The following is a 15,483-nucleotide window of genomic DNA, read 5'->3' as shown; positions in this document are numbered from 1 at the left end:
CAGAGCCAGCATGTGATGAGGATAACCCTGTAGTTGACTTACAGTCACAGATTGCAAAACTAAATAGGAAACATGACGAAGCAATGGCAACTATTGCGCTTTGGTAATGGGTCAACAAGGTCATATGTGTACTGTATGTACCTAGGGAGTGACAGATCCAGCATTTTAGTGGTGATGTCTCTAAAGATGGTTGGTCAGTTGATGAGTTCATTGAGGAGGTTGAAAGTGTAATTAGAGCACTGTTGAAAATGTCGATTTCATACGGTCTCTGTTGAGGGGGTCAGCCTTAGAGGAAGTGTGGTTACGCAAGGGTGGAGAGTCAAAGCAGCCCAGTGACCCGTTCTCGTATCTAAAGGGGGCTTATACAGAGAAGTGCAGTGAGCTGTTACACACCATCAGGGAGAGGATTTTCGTGATTACTCACCTGCCCTCTCGCAGATACTTCGATCAGTACGGAAACAAGAACAAGACGTAATTCCCGAGGATAACGTTTTAAAACGGTCACAAACCCGTTCATTGAGGGCGTCATAGATCCTGCTCTCAAGAGAGACCTGCGGAAGTTAGTCAGGAAGAGGCCTCAGTCTACTCTGTTTAATGTGAGGAAGACATCAACTGATCATCAACTGTAACAAGGTTGTCAAGAGAAGGAAAGTGTTGTGTGACAAGACAGGGAGGGATTCTGTCATTGATGTACAGGAGAAATCAGCTGTCTCTTTGGAAGATGTTCTTATAGTGGTGGCCAAGCACATTAAAGCCATGGAGAGCTTACAAACGCAATCTGGGGTCTTGCTCTGAACAAGAAGACTGGCAATGACACAGGTTGGAAACCTAGAGCCAAACCAAAGTTTACTGATAACGGTCAGCCCATTTGCTTCAAGTGTAAAGGGGTGGGACACATTTTTAAGCAGTGCAAAGAAGAATATGTCAGTAAATGAGTCCACTACCACACAAGCTACTGGTGTGCAGGAAAACTAGCATCCGTGGTTGCAAAGAACTGGGCAATACAGGAAAAATCTGTAGGCTTACCCGACAGTACTTGTTGTCGTGACAAGTTTCTTGAGCACGCAGTGGGCAAATGTACAGTTGTAGTTCTCAAGATTTGGGGTGGGTTGCTGGTTACCAGGATCCAAGTCAGCACTATCCATGAGTCATTCTTCAGAGAACTCTTATTACGGGAACTTGAAGACATGCTTTCGGCAGCAGGATGGCTTCAGATAACTGCAGCTAATGGACATCCCTTTCCTAGGTTCCCTTGAGTTAGATGTAGAGACCAATTGGGACAACTTTACCCGGGTGTGGGTTCCTGTTGGTCAAAGAACATCAGCAGATGCAAACAACTAGTCCATGCCGAGTTTGAAACAACTCTATACAGAGAGTAAAGAGTCTTCAGGTCCCCGTGTGGCTGGTAAGGATACTTACTATACATGTACCTGTGTCGTCTGTAGCCACAGTCTACGCAAGGGGACTTAAAACTCTCTCACATGAAATACAATTTTATTGTTCACATACACATATTTAGCAGATGTTAAAGTGGGTGTAGCAAAATGCTTGGGAGATGGCACTAGGATGCTGATGGAGCGAGCTAACGCACCATTGCCAGGTGGTCTCGTGGTCGTTCCCACACTTGTGGGGTCAAAGAGTTACTTGTTTCCAGTTCAAGTTGTAGATTTCTGTCAGGAGGATGTGTGGTTGAACCCTAGGGGCTGACTTGGCATTCAGACTCAGATTGAGTGTGTTGACAGTGATCCATGTGAGGTGCAGTTCGAGCCTATCACCGCCGACACAGAAGTGACTGTTGACAGAAAAGGTCAAACATCTGACAGTGACTTTCAGTTGATATTGGACAGCCTACACATCGGTGGGACACAGGAAGAACAAGTAGCGCTATCTGACCAGTTACTCAGACGTGTTTGCTTTCCAGGATAAGGACCTGATAAAGTCAAACGTTAGATTAATTTGGTCAATGACACACCAGTAACACAGCCCTGCTGCCACATTCCTCCTACACAGTACAAAGCGGTTGGGGAGCACATCATCAAGCTTTTGAAGTAGGGTGTCATCCAGGCAAGCTCGAGCTCATATGCTTCCCCTGTGGTCCTACTCTGTAAGAGTGATGGGACTCTTCGTCTATGTGTTGACTATAGGCGACTGAACACAAAAACTAGACATGATGCTTTTCCTTTGCCACGCATCGACAAAAGTTTAGACAAGCTAAGCAACACACTCTTCATGGTGCAAAGTTATTTTCGACTAATGATCTTGCCAATGGTTACCATCAGGTTGCAGTTCAAGAAAGTGACAGAAACAAGACAGCATTCACAACTCCTGGATTATGGGAGTGTCTTAGGATGTTGTTTGGGGTTTGTAAATGGGCCTGTTACGTTTCATCGACTCATTCAAGTTAGTGACCTAGTCTTTCAGATACTGTTAGCATACTTGGATGTCATACTCATGTTCTCTCAGACGCTCCAGGACCACTCGGAGAGACTTGAGACAGTACTGAAGAGACAGGGTTGAAAGGGAAGCTTGAGGAGTACCATTTCCTTTAACAAGAAGTACGTTTCTTTGGGGATCAGATTTCAGCAGACGGTATTGGCATAGACCAAAAGAAGATCACCTCCATAAAACAGTGGCAAGTCCCCAGTATACTCAAAGATCTGAGGTCATTTCTTGGCTTCTGTAACTACTACAGGAGGCTCATTGATGGTTTTTACAAACTGGCTGGCCCTCTCCATGACCTAGTCAATACGTGTCTCAGAGAAGATATCTCTGCAAAAGCGAAAAGGTTTGTTTGAAGGTTCATGGACATCTGAGTGTTAGGTTACATTGATTTTACTTTACTTGTACATTTATTGCAAGTGGCCTAGGATTAGGTGCTGTTCTCTACCAGCAGCAAGGATATAGGAAGATAGTAATAGCATATGCCAGCAGGTGGCTCCGTAATGCTGAAAAGATTGACAGCACCAATTAAACCCTTCCTAGCTTCACAACCCATTAAAGGTGTTGCAGTGGATTTCACCATTCTTGAACCTGCGTCTGATGGTTGTGAGAAAGTGTCAGTGGTACCAGATGTTTTCACTAAGTTCACTCAAGCGTTTCCTACTTGTGACCAGAAAGCAGATACTACAGCCAAGGTCCTTCTCAATGAGTGGTTCATGAAGTATGGGGTGTCTAAGACAGAGAGAAATTTAGAGAATTCGCTGAGTTGTGCAAGCTTTATGGAGTCAACAAAACCTGCACATCCCCCATCAGCCTTAATAGAATATTCCATGATCTCCTGTGCACACTGCCTCCAGAAAAGAAGCGCTGTTGGCCTTAGCAATTACCAGAGGTGGTGTATGCCTACACTGTGATGCCCCATTCCACTGCTGGGTTCTCGGCGTACTACCTCTTACCTTCCTGTTGATGCTTTGTTAGGTTCTCCACAATAAACATGACTGGTTGATTGTTCACAAGGAGCATTTGAATGAGGCACATGCAAGAGAGTACACGGAACAAAAAGCAGCAGAGAGAGTTGAACTTCAAAGACAAAGTGTACTGTCCACTCATTGTGATGTGAGGCCAGCTGGTTTACTTACGCCACAGACCTTAGGGTAGAAACAAGATTCAGGATGCTTGGGGTCCCACCGTGTAGAGTTCATAGGGTTCATCTAAGGCTGTGTGTGAGAGTCCATCCTGTCCCTGCTCCTAGGAGCCTTCTGCTCCTGAGTTTGTAGTTTTAGAGGAAGTCTCTTATTGAAAGGAATACACACAGCCTGTGGGTAACGTTGATAGGGAGCAATTTTTCCGGTAGAAAGGAACATGAAGATGTTACTGAGGAACAAGATGTTTCTGAGCCAGTTCATGCAGATGATTCTGTGAATGAACCAGAGGTTGAAGTGCCCGTTCCTGCTCCACGCAGATTACCAGAGCAAACGCAAGGGGTAAATCAGCTTGTAATAATGCAGTTCCATTCAGTCCCAAAGTGTTGTACCAAGTTATAACCTGTCTGGGAACTGTGTTCTACAGAGAAACTAAGTGAAGTTAGAAACTTGTGCTAAGTCACAGAGGACGGTGACTTTGTAGCAGGGGAGAATGCGGCCAGGTGGTAAAAGCATGTAGCTGTTGTCACGACTTGGCCCTTTTTGGATGTACATCGTGGCTACCCCCTCTCTCACTCTCTCTCCCACATCAGGTTTTACAATGATCATAAATACCTGGTAGAAACTGCCATGCAGTATTGAGGGAGAGTCTACGGAGAACAAAGAGCTTCTCTTGCCATTACTCCTAATCCCCAAAATGGGAGAATTAAACAATATTAATATTTTTGAGAATGTGGGAATGGTCAGTGGGTATTTGAAGAACAATCCTGTCAAAGTTGTTTAATTTGATGACCTCATGAAAGACAGGAGACACACATTACTGTATCTCTGTTTGTGTACACTTTTCAATGATTAGATTTACATCTAGATGTTGGATAAAATAAGTAAATATGAAAATAAATTAGATACTTATTAAGATGTAAAGTTTTAACTAGTCAGTGGCCACGCCCACGTGAGCATAGACTTGGTCGGCATCATGGAACGCCCCCTTCTTCCACAGAATATAAAACCCACTTCCTACAAAATGTACACCAGACTAGAAAACATACAGCTGACGATACAGGTGAAATGGTTAAGAACTACAGCTCTATAGGCCACGGAGACCATACAGCGTGTAGCATTGGCTACACGGCTGGTAATGGTTAAACAATGACATACGGGCGTAAATATATACATTGCAATTATTTTCGAATGAGCGGTTGTTCATGTGCAAAGGATTAGCATTTCAATGAACATAATTATCAACTGTGTGCAGTGAAACCATTTTGTCTTTCCCGCTTTTTGTCTGTCCCCACCCCTTTCCATTGTCTACCAAGACATCAAACCGGTTTAGTAACCAATAACTATATTGTTTGTTTATGTATTTCTATGATTTTAGTTAGTTAGTAAATAAATAATTAAGCAAAGTTGTATAGCTCTGATTCATTATGGAAACTAGGGTTCGTGCAGATATCCAAGGGTTTGCGACATTCAGTAATGAGAACTGATGAGGTAATAATGATACATTAATAGAAGACTAATCAATAAGATATGAAAATATCTGAAGAGTCGATTCAGGAAATAGACGAAACATATTCCCGTGGTGCCCCGACTTCATAGTTAAAGTTTACATTATTAGTTTAATCACGTAATAATAATTACACAGAGAATTGATTTGACAAAATAACAGTATTCACATTTAATGATAGTCAGACACGACACTGAATTCATTTATATACACTAGAAGGCACGGTTCCTTTAAGAGATCCATAAATAATGTGTGCAAGCGGTTATGGGATAGCGCTTATGCAGTGTGTTAGAGTGTGAGCAAGCAATTACACTGGAGAGCTGTTGAAATCCATTATGGGTCCAATGTTACTTTAGATGGATTGACATGAAGATGTTAGCTTCTTGCTAGCTGAATACCAGTGCTCTCCGAACTATGTGGAGTTGATGCTAACATTATTTGAAGCTGCTGTATGGGTGAGATGAGGATCTACTTTTCCATGTGTAGTTAGGGTATCACGTGGACAGTGTGTTTAAAGCAGAGCCACTACCGTTCATGCATTTTACTTATTGTACTCATTGTTTTTATGCACTTTACTAACATATTTATTTAACTTGATTGTTATTTAGACTGAACTTCACTTCATGGTGACTTCATCTTGCAGTGATTTCCCTCCTACATTATCCTATTTTATATTTAAGCTTCGACAGAATAAACAGCCCCAAACTAGTTTGTGTCCAGTGCTTGGTTTACTTCGCCCGGCTACATTAAGCTTTGGTAAAATATACAGGATCTTTGCTGGTGTGAGGGAGATAGACAGGGTAGACAGGATCCACTGTAGACAAACGGCTCACTTAGTCCAAACTGCTCCTTTACAAAAAACCTTATAAACACTCTTATGACTATGTAGCTGAGTGCTGTGAAGTGAAAAAGCTCTCACAAAAACACACGCAGACTCGCTCTCCAAATGCATGCAACAATTTCAACAATTCTCCACTCGCCTCTCTCTTTAGACAATAGTCATGTGTGGATAGATATCATAAAGTGGGAGCTGTATTGATCCAGATGGAATTTCTGACACCATAGGCCTGCAGATCCCAGTAGGGCTGGTCAAAGCTATGATATGTCTGGGTGTCTGAGCCCGTGTATTTAACAGAAAGGAATACCCCACATTAATAATGGATGGAGAACGATGTGAGACAAGAATACTTAATTGAGGGCTGGATGGTGAGATGCCTGAGCTGGAGAAGGAGGGAGGAAGGAGAGTGCTCAAGTATCCTCTTTCGGTTAGTTTCGCCCTGCAGACAGAGAGCGGGAGAGAGAGACAGAATATGGCAGACAAACAGAAAGAGAGAGAGAGAGAGAGGAGAGAGTGAGAGACACAGACAGACAGGTCCATTAGGATTTGTATTGCCCTCCACTGGCGTGTCCTCTGGGTGCAGAAACTGAGTGTGTTTGGCCACCAAAGTGCTATTGATCAGATCACAGTGTTATCTCTCCCGCTTGTGTGTATAAGTCATGGCTTCCTTGAGGGACCTATGGTATGTATGTCTGTCTGAAAAGCTGAGAGGTGCTGTGACCACCCACACACACACACACACACACACACACACACACACACACACACACACACACAGCAAAGTCAGTTTGACAAGCCAATGACCTGCTGTGTCAAGCCATTGAGCCTCTCTTATAATACAGAGTGCTTACTCAGCATGTTAGTTCACTCCTGTTCAAATCAATGTGTAAATACTACCAGTGTCATCCAGGACATTCAGGGAGAGTTTTCACTCAGTAGTGGAAAACGTACTAAATCGTCATACTTGAGTAAAAGTAAAGGATATCTTAATAGAAAATGACTCCAGTAAAAGTGAAAGTCACCCAGTAAAATACTACTTGAGTAAAAGTCTAAAATTATTTGATTTGAAATATACTACGGTTTCAAAAGAAAATAGAATTGCTCAAATATACTTTAGTATCAAAAGTATAAAACAATTAGAATTCCTTATATTAGGAAAACCAGACGGCACAATTATTACTTTGTTTTTATGACAGATAGCCAGGGGCACACACCAACACCCAGACAAAATTTACAAACGAAGCATTTGTGTTTAGCGAGTCTGCCAGGCAGTAGGGATGACCAGGTTGGTTTTCTTGCTTAGTGCGTAAATTGGACCATTTTCCTGTCAAAATGTAAAGAGCACTATTGGGTGTCAGGGAAAATGTATGGAGTAAAGTACATTATTCTCTTTAGGAATGTAGTGAAGTAAAAGTTGGCAAAAATATAATTAGTAAATTAAAGTACAGATACAGCAAAAAACTACTTAAGTAGTACTTTAAATATTTTTTACTTCACACCACTGCTTTCACTGTCCATCAGATTCAGGACTCTTCAGACATTCACATTTTTTCAAGGGGAAATACAAACAAAACAACACACTGTACATTACACACATACTGTATGTACAAAAAGGCTGTTGAAGAAAACATGTTGTTTAAATCTGAGCCTAGCAGAGAAGAGAGTTGTGAAAATGGGTGTTTATTACCAATACCTCTCTGCAAGTCAGAGTCAGCCTTAAATCGATTCTGCTGTGAGTTTTGAATGTACAGTATGGCATGTTTAAACTGTTCATCGGTCTGTCAGATCTGAAGTGGAGTGAAGGGAAAGAGAGCTGGAAGGATCAATGAGGGATCATTTTCTCGTCTTCTCCATCAGTCACTCCCTCTGTAAGCTTTGTCTAGGCCTATTGATTGGGTATCGTGTGTCATGATCACTGCTATCCTTAATTTCCTACCAAGATAAACTGAAGGAGAGAGAGGGCGAGAGAGAGTTTGTGTATGTACAGTATGCGTGTGTGCACGTGCACGTGTCAAACTTCTGCGAGACTGGTGATTATATTTAGCCGTCAAATTGTTCAATAATGTGCCTAGCAGAGACAAAGACAGAATGCAACACATTACAAAGAATTTATCCTATTTTCCCACATATTTTATTTATTTTTCTACTCAAAGTCAAACGCAGCACGACGGCGTGGGGAAATGTGTCCATGTCCCCAGCTAATTGCATCGTTGTCCATCCTATTAAGCAATGTGAAAGGTGAATGCAATTTGCCAGTCAGTGGATCTCACAACGTTTTATGTAAGCCACTTGGGCTGTTGTTGATGCCAGTCCCACTCAAGCCAGCAGAAATACACTTACATAACCAAACGTGCCAGCACCAAGTTGTCACGCGCTAATAACTAGGCCTGTCCCACTCGCTCCACATGTTTACAGAGAGGGCCCGGTTCTCTGTTATGACCTTGTTAAAAAAATATTCTAATCCTTCCTTCCTTTATCTGCAAAGTGAACAGGTGAAAGCAAATCCCCTGTAAAAGCATCAATCATACCACGTTAACCTATCCTGTATGTAGGCGAGGAGAGGAGGCCTCTGTAGACTATTGAGGCACACCCCAGCAGTTTCCCCAGCAAGTCTCTCAGTGGCTTCCAGCACCAATGAAGGAGAGGAGACGACAAGTAGGGGAGGCACGCATAGACTACTGGAGACACCTCAGCTGTTTCCCCTCACTAGCCTCTCTGTGGTTTCTAGCACCGGTGAAGGAGATGAGACGACGCGTAGAGGTCTCTGTAGACTAATGAGACAGAGCCCAGCAGTTCCCCAGCTAGCCTTTCTGTGGCTTCCAGCTCCGGTATAGGAGACAAGGAGAGGATGTATCTGTAGACTATTGAGAGACACCCCAGCTGTACTGTTTCCATTAACTAGTGTTATGGCAGGTGGCAGCATCAACCGGGTCAAGGGCTGTGCTCTGCCAGGAAGCCTGGATAAGTCGACAGGTGTGAGCAATCAGGATGATTGGCATTCTGTGACCAGAGGCCTCTCGACCTTCCAGTGTTTGTGGTTTTGTGTTAGCTAACCTCTTTAGTTTAGGCAGTTTTATTTTTGTATATATTTATTTTGGGTTCCACTTTAACAAATACTAATCTGCTTGGACTGCCCGACCATGCGAATCATGACTGAGCTGGCCTTTAACCTTACCTGAAGGTAAGGGTGCTGTCAACACCTGGTCGAACAAGCTTACTTCTCAACTTTATGCACACATCAAACCAGGTCACAGACCATGTAGCTAGGCCTAAGACTACTAGACATAACAAGTGCAGCAAAATCACTAGGCTAGTAAATGGTTTCGTAACACAAGCCTCTCTGTGGATTCCAGCACCAATGAAGAAGACAAGGAGGGGATATACAGTGCAGTCGGAAAGCATTCAGAACCTAGAGTTTTTCCAGATTGTTTCGTTACAGCCTTATTCTAAAACGGATTAAATAAAACATTTCCCTTATCAATCCACAAACAAATACCACATAACGACTAAGCGAAAACAGGTTTTTAGATTATTTTGCAAATCTATTACAATTAAAAAAACAGAAATACCTATTTACATAAGTATTGAGACCTTTTGCTATGAGCATCGAAATTGAGCTCAGGTGCATCCTGCTTCCATTGATCGTCCTTGGACAAGATTTGGATAAACAACAACCTGTCTACATAAGGTCCCACAGTGCATGTCAGGGCAAAAACCAAGCCATGAGGTCGTAGGAATTGTCCGTAGAGCTCCGAGACAGGATTGTGTTGAGGCACAGATCTGGGGAAGGCTACCAAACCATTTCTGCAGCATTGAAGATCCCCAAGAACACAGTAGCCTACACCATTCTTAAATGGAAGAAGTTTGGAACCACCAAGACTCTTCCTAGAGCTGGCCGCCCGGCCAAACTGAGCAATCGGTTTGCAGCACTCCACCAATCAGGCCTTTATGGTAGAGTGGCAAGACGGAAGCCACTCCTCAGTAAAAGGCACATCACAGCCTGCTTGGAGTTTGCCTAAAGGACTCAAGATTGGTGGGGTTATAGATGATCTGGTCTGATGAAACCAAGATTGAACTCTTTGGCCTGAATGCCAGGAAGCATTGTGGTGGCACATCACGCTGTGGGGATGTTTTTCAGCTGTAGCGAGACTAGTCAGGATCGACCCTAAGAACACAGCCAAGACAATGCAGCAGTGGTTTCGGGACAAATCTCTCAATGTCCTTGAGTGGCCCAGCCAGAGCCCGGACTTGAACCCAATCGAACCTCTGGAGAGACCTGAAAATAAGTGTGTAGCGAGGCTCTCAATCCAACGTGACAGAGCTTGAGAGGATCTGCACAGAATTATGGGAGAAACTCCCCAAATATAGGTACACACCCAAGAAGATTTGAGGGTGTAATCACTGCCAAAGGTGCTTCATCAAAGTACTGAGTAAATGTGATGTTTTAATTTTTTTTTTTTATACATTTACAAAAATTTCTAAAACCTGTTTTTGCTTTTTAATCAATTTTAGAATACGGCTATTATGTAACAACATTTTAGTCAAGGGGTCTGAATACTTTCCGAATGCACTGTAGACTGAAACACCCCCCAGCTATTTTCCTGTAGATTCCAGTTTAGATTAAGTAGAGGAGAGAGTGAGAGGATGTATCTGTAGACTATTGAGAAACACCCCTGTTTCCCCTCGCTGGCTCCCCTGTAGCCTCCGGATCCAATGAAGGAGACAAGGAAATTATGTATCTTTAGACTATTGAGACACACCCCAGCTGTTTTCCTGTAGATTCCAGTGTAGATTAAGGAGAGGAGAGAGTGAGAGGATGTATCTGTAGACTATTGAGACACACCCCAGCTGTTTTCCCTAGCTCGCCTCTCTGTGGCTTCCAGCACCGGTAAGGAGAGACTGTATCTGTAATCTATTGAGACACAACCCTGTTTCCTCTAGCTAGCCTCTCTGTGGCTTCCAGCTCGGGGGATGCTAATTACATTAAACACAGATAACGAGCCACTTTGATGATCGATTAGAGAGGAAGTAGGAGATATGGAGCAGCGGCGTGTAAAGTGAATCCTGACACCACCCACGAGAGAGAGCGAAAGCACTACTGCTGTTGCTCTGGATGTGAACTTGAGAAGAGAACATAAATATATCATTTTGATTCTATTTGATGGTGTGCACTACACAGCGGGAGTACAATAATGAGATTCTATGTGCTCTGTGGACATTCTGTGGTTATGTGAATAACCCATACCACTAACTAATAGATACATGTTTACTTATTTATTTCATTATTCCATCTGGAGGGAAAGATTGCAGAATCATGCAGATGCACAACATCTATCTGGATAATACGAAGCTGGGAATGATATTGTAATGGAGAAGTTGGAGAGGAACACATTGAAGCTAATAATAGTGAGCAGATCACCAATTCAAAAGTGTTACATTCTCGTGTTAGTGCTGGACATTATGTCCATAGGGTCCTTTAGAGCCCTGGGGGAGAACAATATAGGTACCAGATACCTGTGTTTAATGTTTTAGACACACACACCTCATCGCATTCTGTTTCTAAGGCTACAGGAAAAACTATTTATTTTGTGATCCAGATGAAATCGTTTGACAGATATGGTTTAGCACTCTCATCCTCAATCCATCTCACTGTACAATGATGGGAATAGAAGAGTAGCCACCAGATGTCCACACTAGAGGAAAACATTTGCTTTATCAACAGAATTGATGAGCAAGTACATGAGCTACTTATTTCATAATTTAGGATCCGTTTTCAAGTTAGGAGTGAGGTCGGGGTCAGGAGTAGGGATTTAGGAAAATAAAAATGTTTTTCCTGGATATGAAGCCTCATACTTCAGTCTTTTATATCACAGTCAGATATTGACAACCCAGAAGTGCTTGTAGGAAGTAAATGCTGTTCTGCTGCTGGCTCAAAGCAGCCATGTTGTTAATACTAATGTCATTTCATGCTATCAAATGAACTCGCTTCCAACTGATGCAGAAACACAGTACAAAAGCACCCTGATTTGTATTGCATTTCTGCCAGCTAGTAGCTGCTTTGATTTCGGTCTGGTGGTTTTGGTTTGTAAAATCTCTGTCAAATGGCTTAACTATCACAGAGCCACCTAGTACATACAGTATACAGCAGAGCGATGTACGGTTTGTCAGAGTATTTATCTAATACATGTGTGTAGTCATTTCTGGGCAGGATAAATGGAATGATTAATTTGAGTCATTGTTTGGTCAGACCTGTGGTGACGCTACTGGGAAACACGTACACACACACACGCACAGACTTCCTCATACACACCCACTCTATCTGACCCAATGAAAAACAGACTGTCAGCTGTGAAATTGCTTAAACCAACCTCCACTTCCACGCATGCTTAGACAGGAAAGTCACTGAGGCACATTGACAGGCAGGCAGCAGTCCCCCCATCCCCCTCACACAGAGAGGTAGGGAAGGAAGGAAAACCCACTCTCTTCCTGATTGTGTTTCTCGCTCTAATCTGTGATAAGTCAATTCTGTTTGAAATTATATTTCTTGACAAGCTGCTTATAATACCACAGAATGAGATTAGATGAGGGATTGAGGCCTCGGGCCTCCAATCAGCTTGATTGCACTTTTATAATGCTTTGATATTCAGTGTAATATTATTAATTAGATCATGATTAGGGACAAGATACCCACTGGGCACAAACTGGTTGAATCAACGTTGTTTCAACGTAATCTGTCAACGTATTGTGATGTGAAATCTAGGTGGCAAATTCTTTTGGATTTGCAAAAAGTCATCAACGTGACAGTAAACTTGTTTTGAGGGTGAAATTTCAACCATAGAATTATGTCATCATGGTAAGCACTTTTCATCATAGACAAACCTTGTGAATTTGGACCTTTGAAACAACGTCAGATCTTCAATGTTATGTCCACTCTCAGAAAAAAACTAATTGGTTGGAAAGCACCTCCTACTGGAGAGTTGATCTAAATCAAATCAAATTGATTTATTATAGCCCTTCGTACATCAGCTGATATCTCAAAGTGCTGTACAGAAACCTAGCCTAAAACCCCAAACAGCAAGCAATGCAGGTGTAGAAGCACGGTGGCTAGGAAAAACTCCCTAGAAAGGCCAAAACCTAGGAAGAAACCTAGAGAGGAACCAGGCTATGAGGGATGGCCAGTCCTCTTCTGGCTGTGCCGGGTGGAGATTATAACAGAACATGGCCAAGATGTTAAAATTTTCATAAATCACCAGCATGGTCAAATAATAATAATCACAGTAGTTGTCGAGGGTGCAGCAAGTCAGCACGTCAGGAGTAAATGTCAGTTGGCTTTTCATAGCCGATCATTAAGAGTATCTCTACCACTCCTGCTGTCTCTAGAGTTGAAAACAGCATGTCTGGGACATGTAGCGCGTCTGGTGAACAGGTCAGGATTCCATAGCCACAGGCAGAACAGTTGAAACTGGAGCAGCAGCACGACCAGGTGGACTGGGGACAGCAAGGAGTCCTCATGCCAGGTTGTGCTGAGGCATGGTCCTAGGGCTCAGGTTCTCCGAGAGAGAGAAAGAAAGAGAGAATTAGAGGGCATACTTAAATTCACACAGGACACCGGATAAGACAGGAGAAGTACTCCAGATATAACAAACACATAAAATACTGCTGCATAAATACTGGAGGCTGAGACAGGAGGGGTCAGGAGACACTGTGGCCCCATCCGATGATACCCCCAGACAGGAAGGATATAACCCCACCCATTTTGCCAAAGGACAGCCCCCACACCACTAGAGGGTTATCTTCAACCACCAACTTACCATCCTGAGACAAGGCCGAGTATAGCCCACAAAGATCTCCGCCACGGCACAACCAAAGGGGGCGCCAAGCCAGACAGTAAGATCACATCAGTGACTCAACCCACTCAAGTGACGCACCCCTCCTAGGGACGGCATGAAAGAGCACCAGTAAGCCAGTGACTTAGCCCCCGTAATAGGGTTATCTATCTACAGCTATTCATTTTGTTTCCCATCCAGGGTTTTAACCAAGCCCAGCTTAACTTTGATATTTGTCACTGACTACTACCAATGTGCTATTGTGAGAATAACTATTAAGAGATCTCTTAAGAACTAAACAGATTCACTGTTGCTATTGAAGTCATTCCAAAAGGGTAGTTTTAACAGAGCAAATGAAATGTAACCATACTATAAGTCATACATGATCAATGGTACTGTATAGCAATTGCAAAGATATCAACAGCTATTATTTCAATTAAACCCAGGATTGAACAAAAAATACAGTATAGGTCAGCCTAAATCAGTGCCACAAAATATACACTGAGTGAACAAAACATTAAAAATATTGTGTTGCGCTTGCACCCCCCCCCCCCTTACCCTTAGAGACAGCCTCAATTCGTTGGGGTGTGGACTCAACAAAGTGTCAAAAGCATTCCATAGGAATGCTGGCCCCTGTTGACTCCAATGCTTCCCACAGTTGTGTCAAATTGGCTGGATGTCCTTTGGGTGGTGGACCATTCTTGATACACACGGGAAACAGCTGAGCGTGACAATCCCAGCAGTGTTGCAGTTCTTGACACAAACCGGTGCACCTGGCACCTACTTCATACCCCGTTCAAAGGAACTTACTTCCACCCTCCAGCAGCAGGGCCTGCGTGAGTATGGGGAAGTCTGTGTGTTTGTTTCTGCGTTTGTGTGCAAGTGTGTGTGGTCTCTAATGTTTCTCAGTACAGAAGGAATGAAATTGAAGCGTAAACCTAATGTGCTTTTCCATTAGCAGATTACAGGACGTCTTTCATGGTTGCCTTTTCACTTAAATCTGGGTCCGGGGCTTAAACCACTGTTACTGGTTGGATAGCCTCAAAATGTCAAAGGGTCACATAATGGCTTTCCTATAGAAACAGAGCATATAGGCCTATAGATCTAGAACGTAGAACACATTCTTGATCTAGAACATAGGAAATACGACCTGTTCTATATTGGACAATTGGTTCAACGCGCTTCATTACACCCCAGATATAAATAAAACGTCATTGATGACTTCAGTGACTCAGAGGTCTGCATTCTCTGCAATAGGTTCTTCAATTCCCTCCACTTTATCAGAGATAATCCCAGCTACTCATTGTGTGCATCCCAAATGGCACCCTATTCCATACATAGTGCACTACTTTTGACCAGACATATGAGCCCTGGTCCAAAGTAGTGCACTTTATAAGGCATAGGGTGCTTTTGAGATGAAACCAGTAGCTCTACGTGATTACAATGGACCACTTCCTGATACAAATCACATGCATTTGCCATCTGAATCCCCGGTAGAAAACTAGGTAACTATCAGAAATCAGCGACGTGAGGCCATCAGTCAATCAGGAGCAGAGGTCGACATCTGACACACTGACATGTAAACAGATTTCAATGATAGCTAGGGAGCAGAGTGGGCAACAACATTGAAAGGGAGAGAGAATGCGAGAGAGGGGGTAGTGGAGTAGTAGAAGAGAGGGGGATGGAGGGGGAGAAAGAAGAGAAATAAAAACATTTTTTACAGTGGTGCTC

Source organism: Oncorhynchus keta, unplaced genomic scaffold, assembly GCF_023373465.1.
Source record: "Oncorhynchus keta strain PuntledgeMale-10-30-2019 unplaced genomic scaffold, Oket_V2 Un_contig_5916_pilon_pilon, whole genome shotgun sequence".
NCBI classification, from domain to species: Eukaryota; Metazoa; Chordata; class Actinopteri; order Salmoniformes; family Salmonidae; genus Oncorhynchus; species Oncorhynchus keta.
This window is presented reverse-complemented; position numbering follows the sequence as displayed.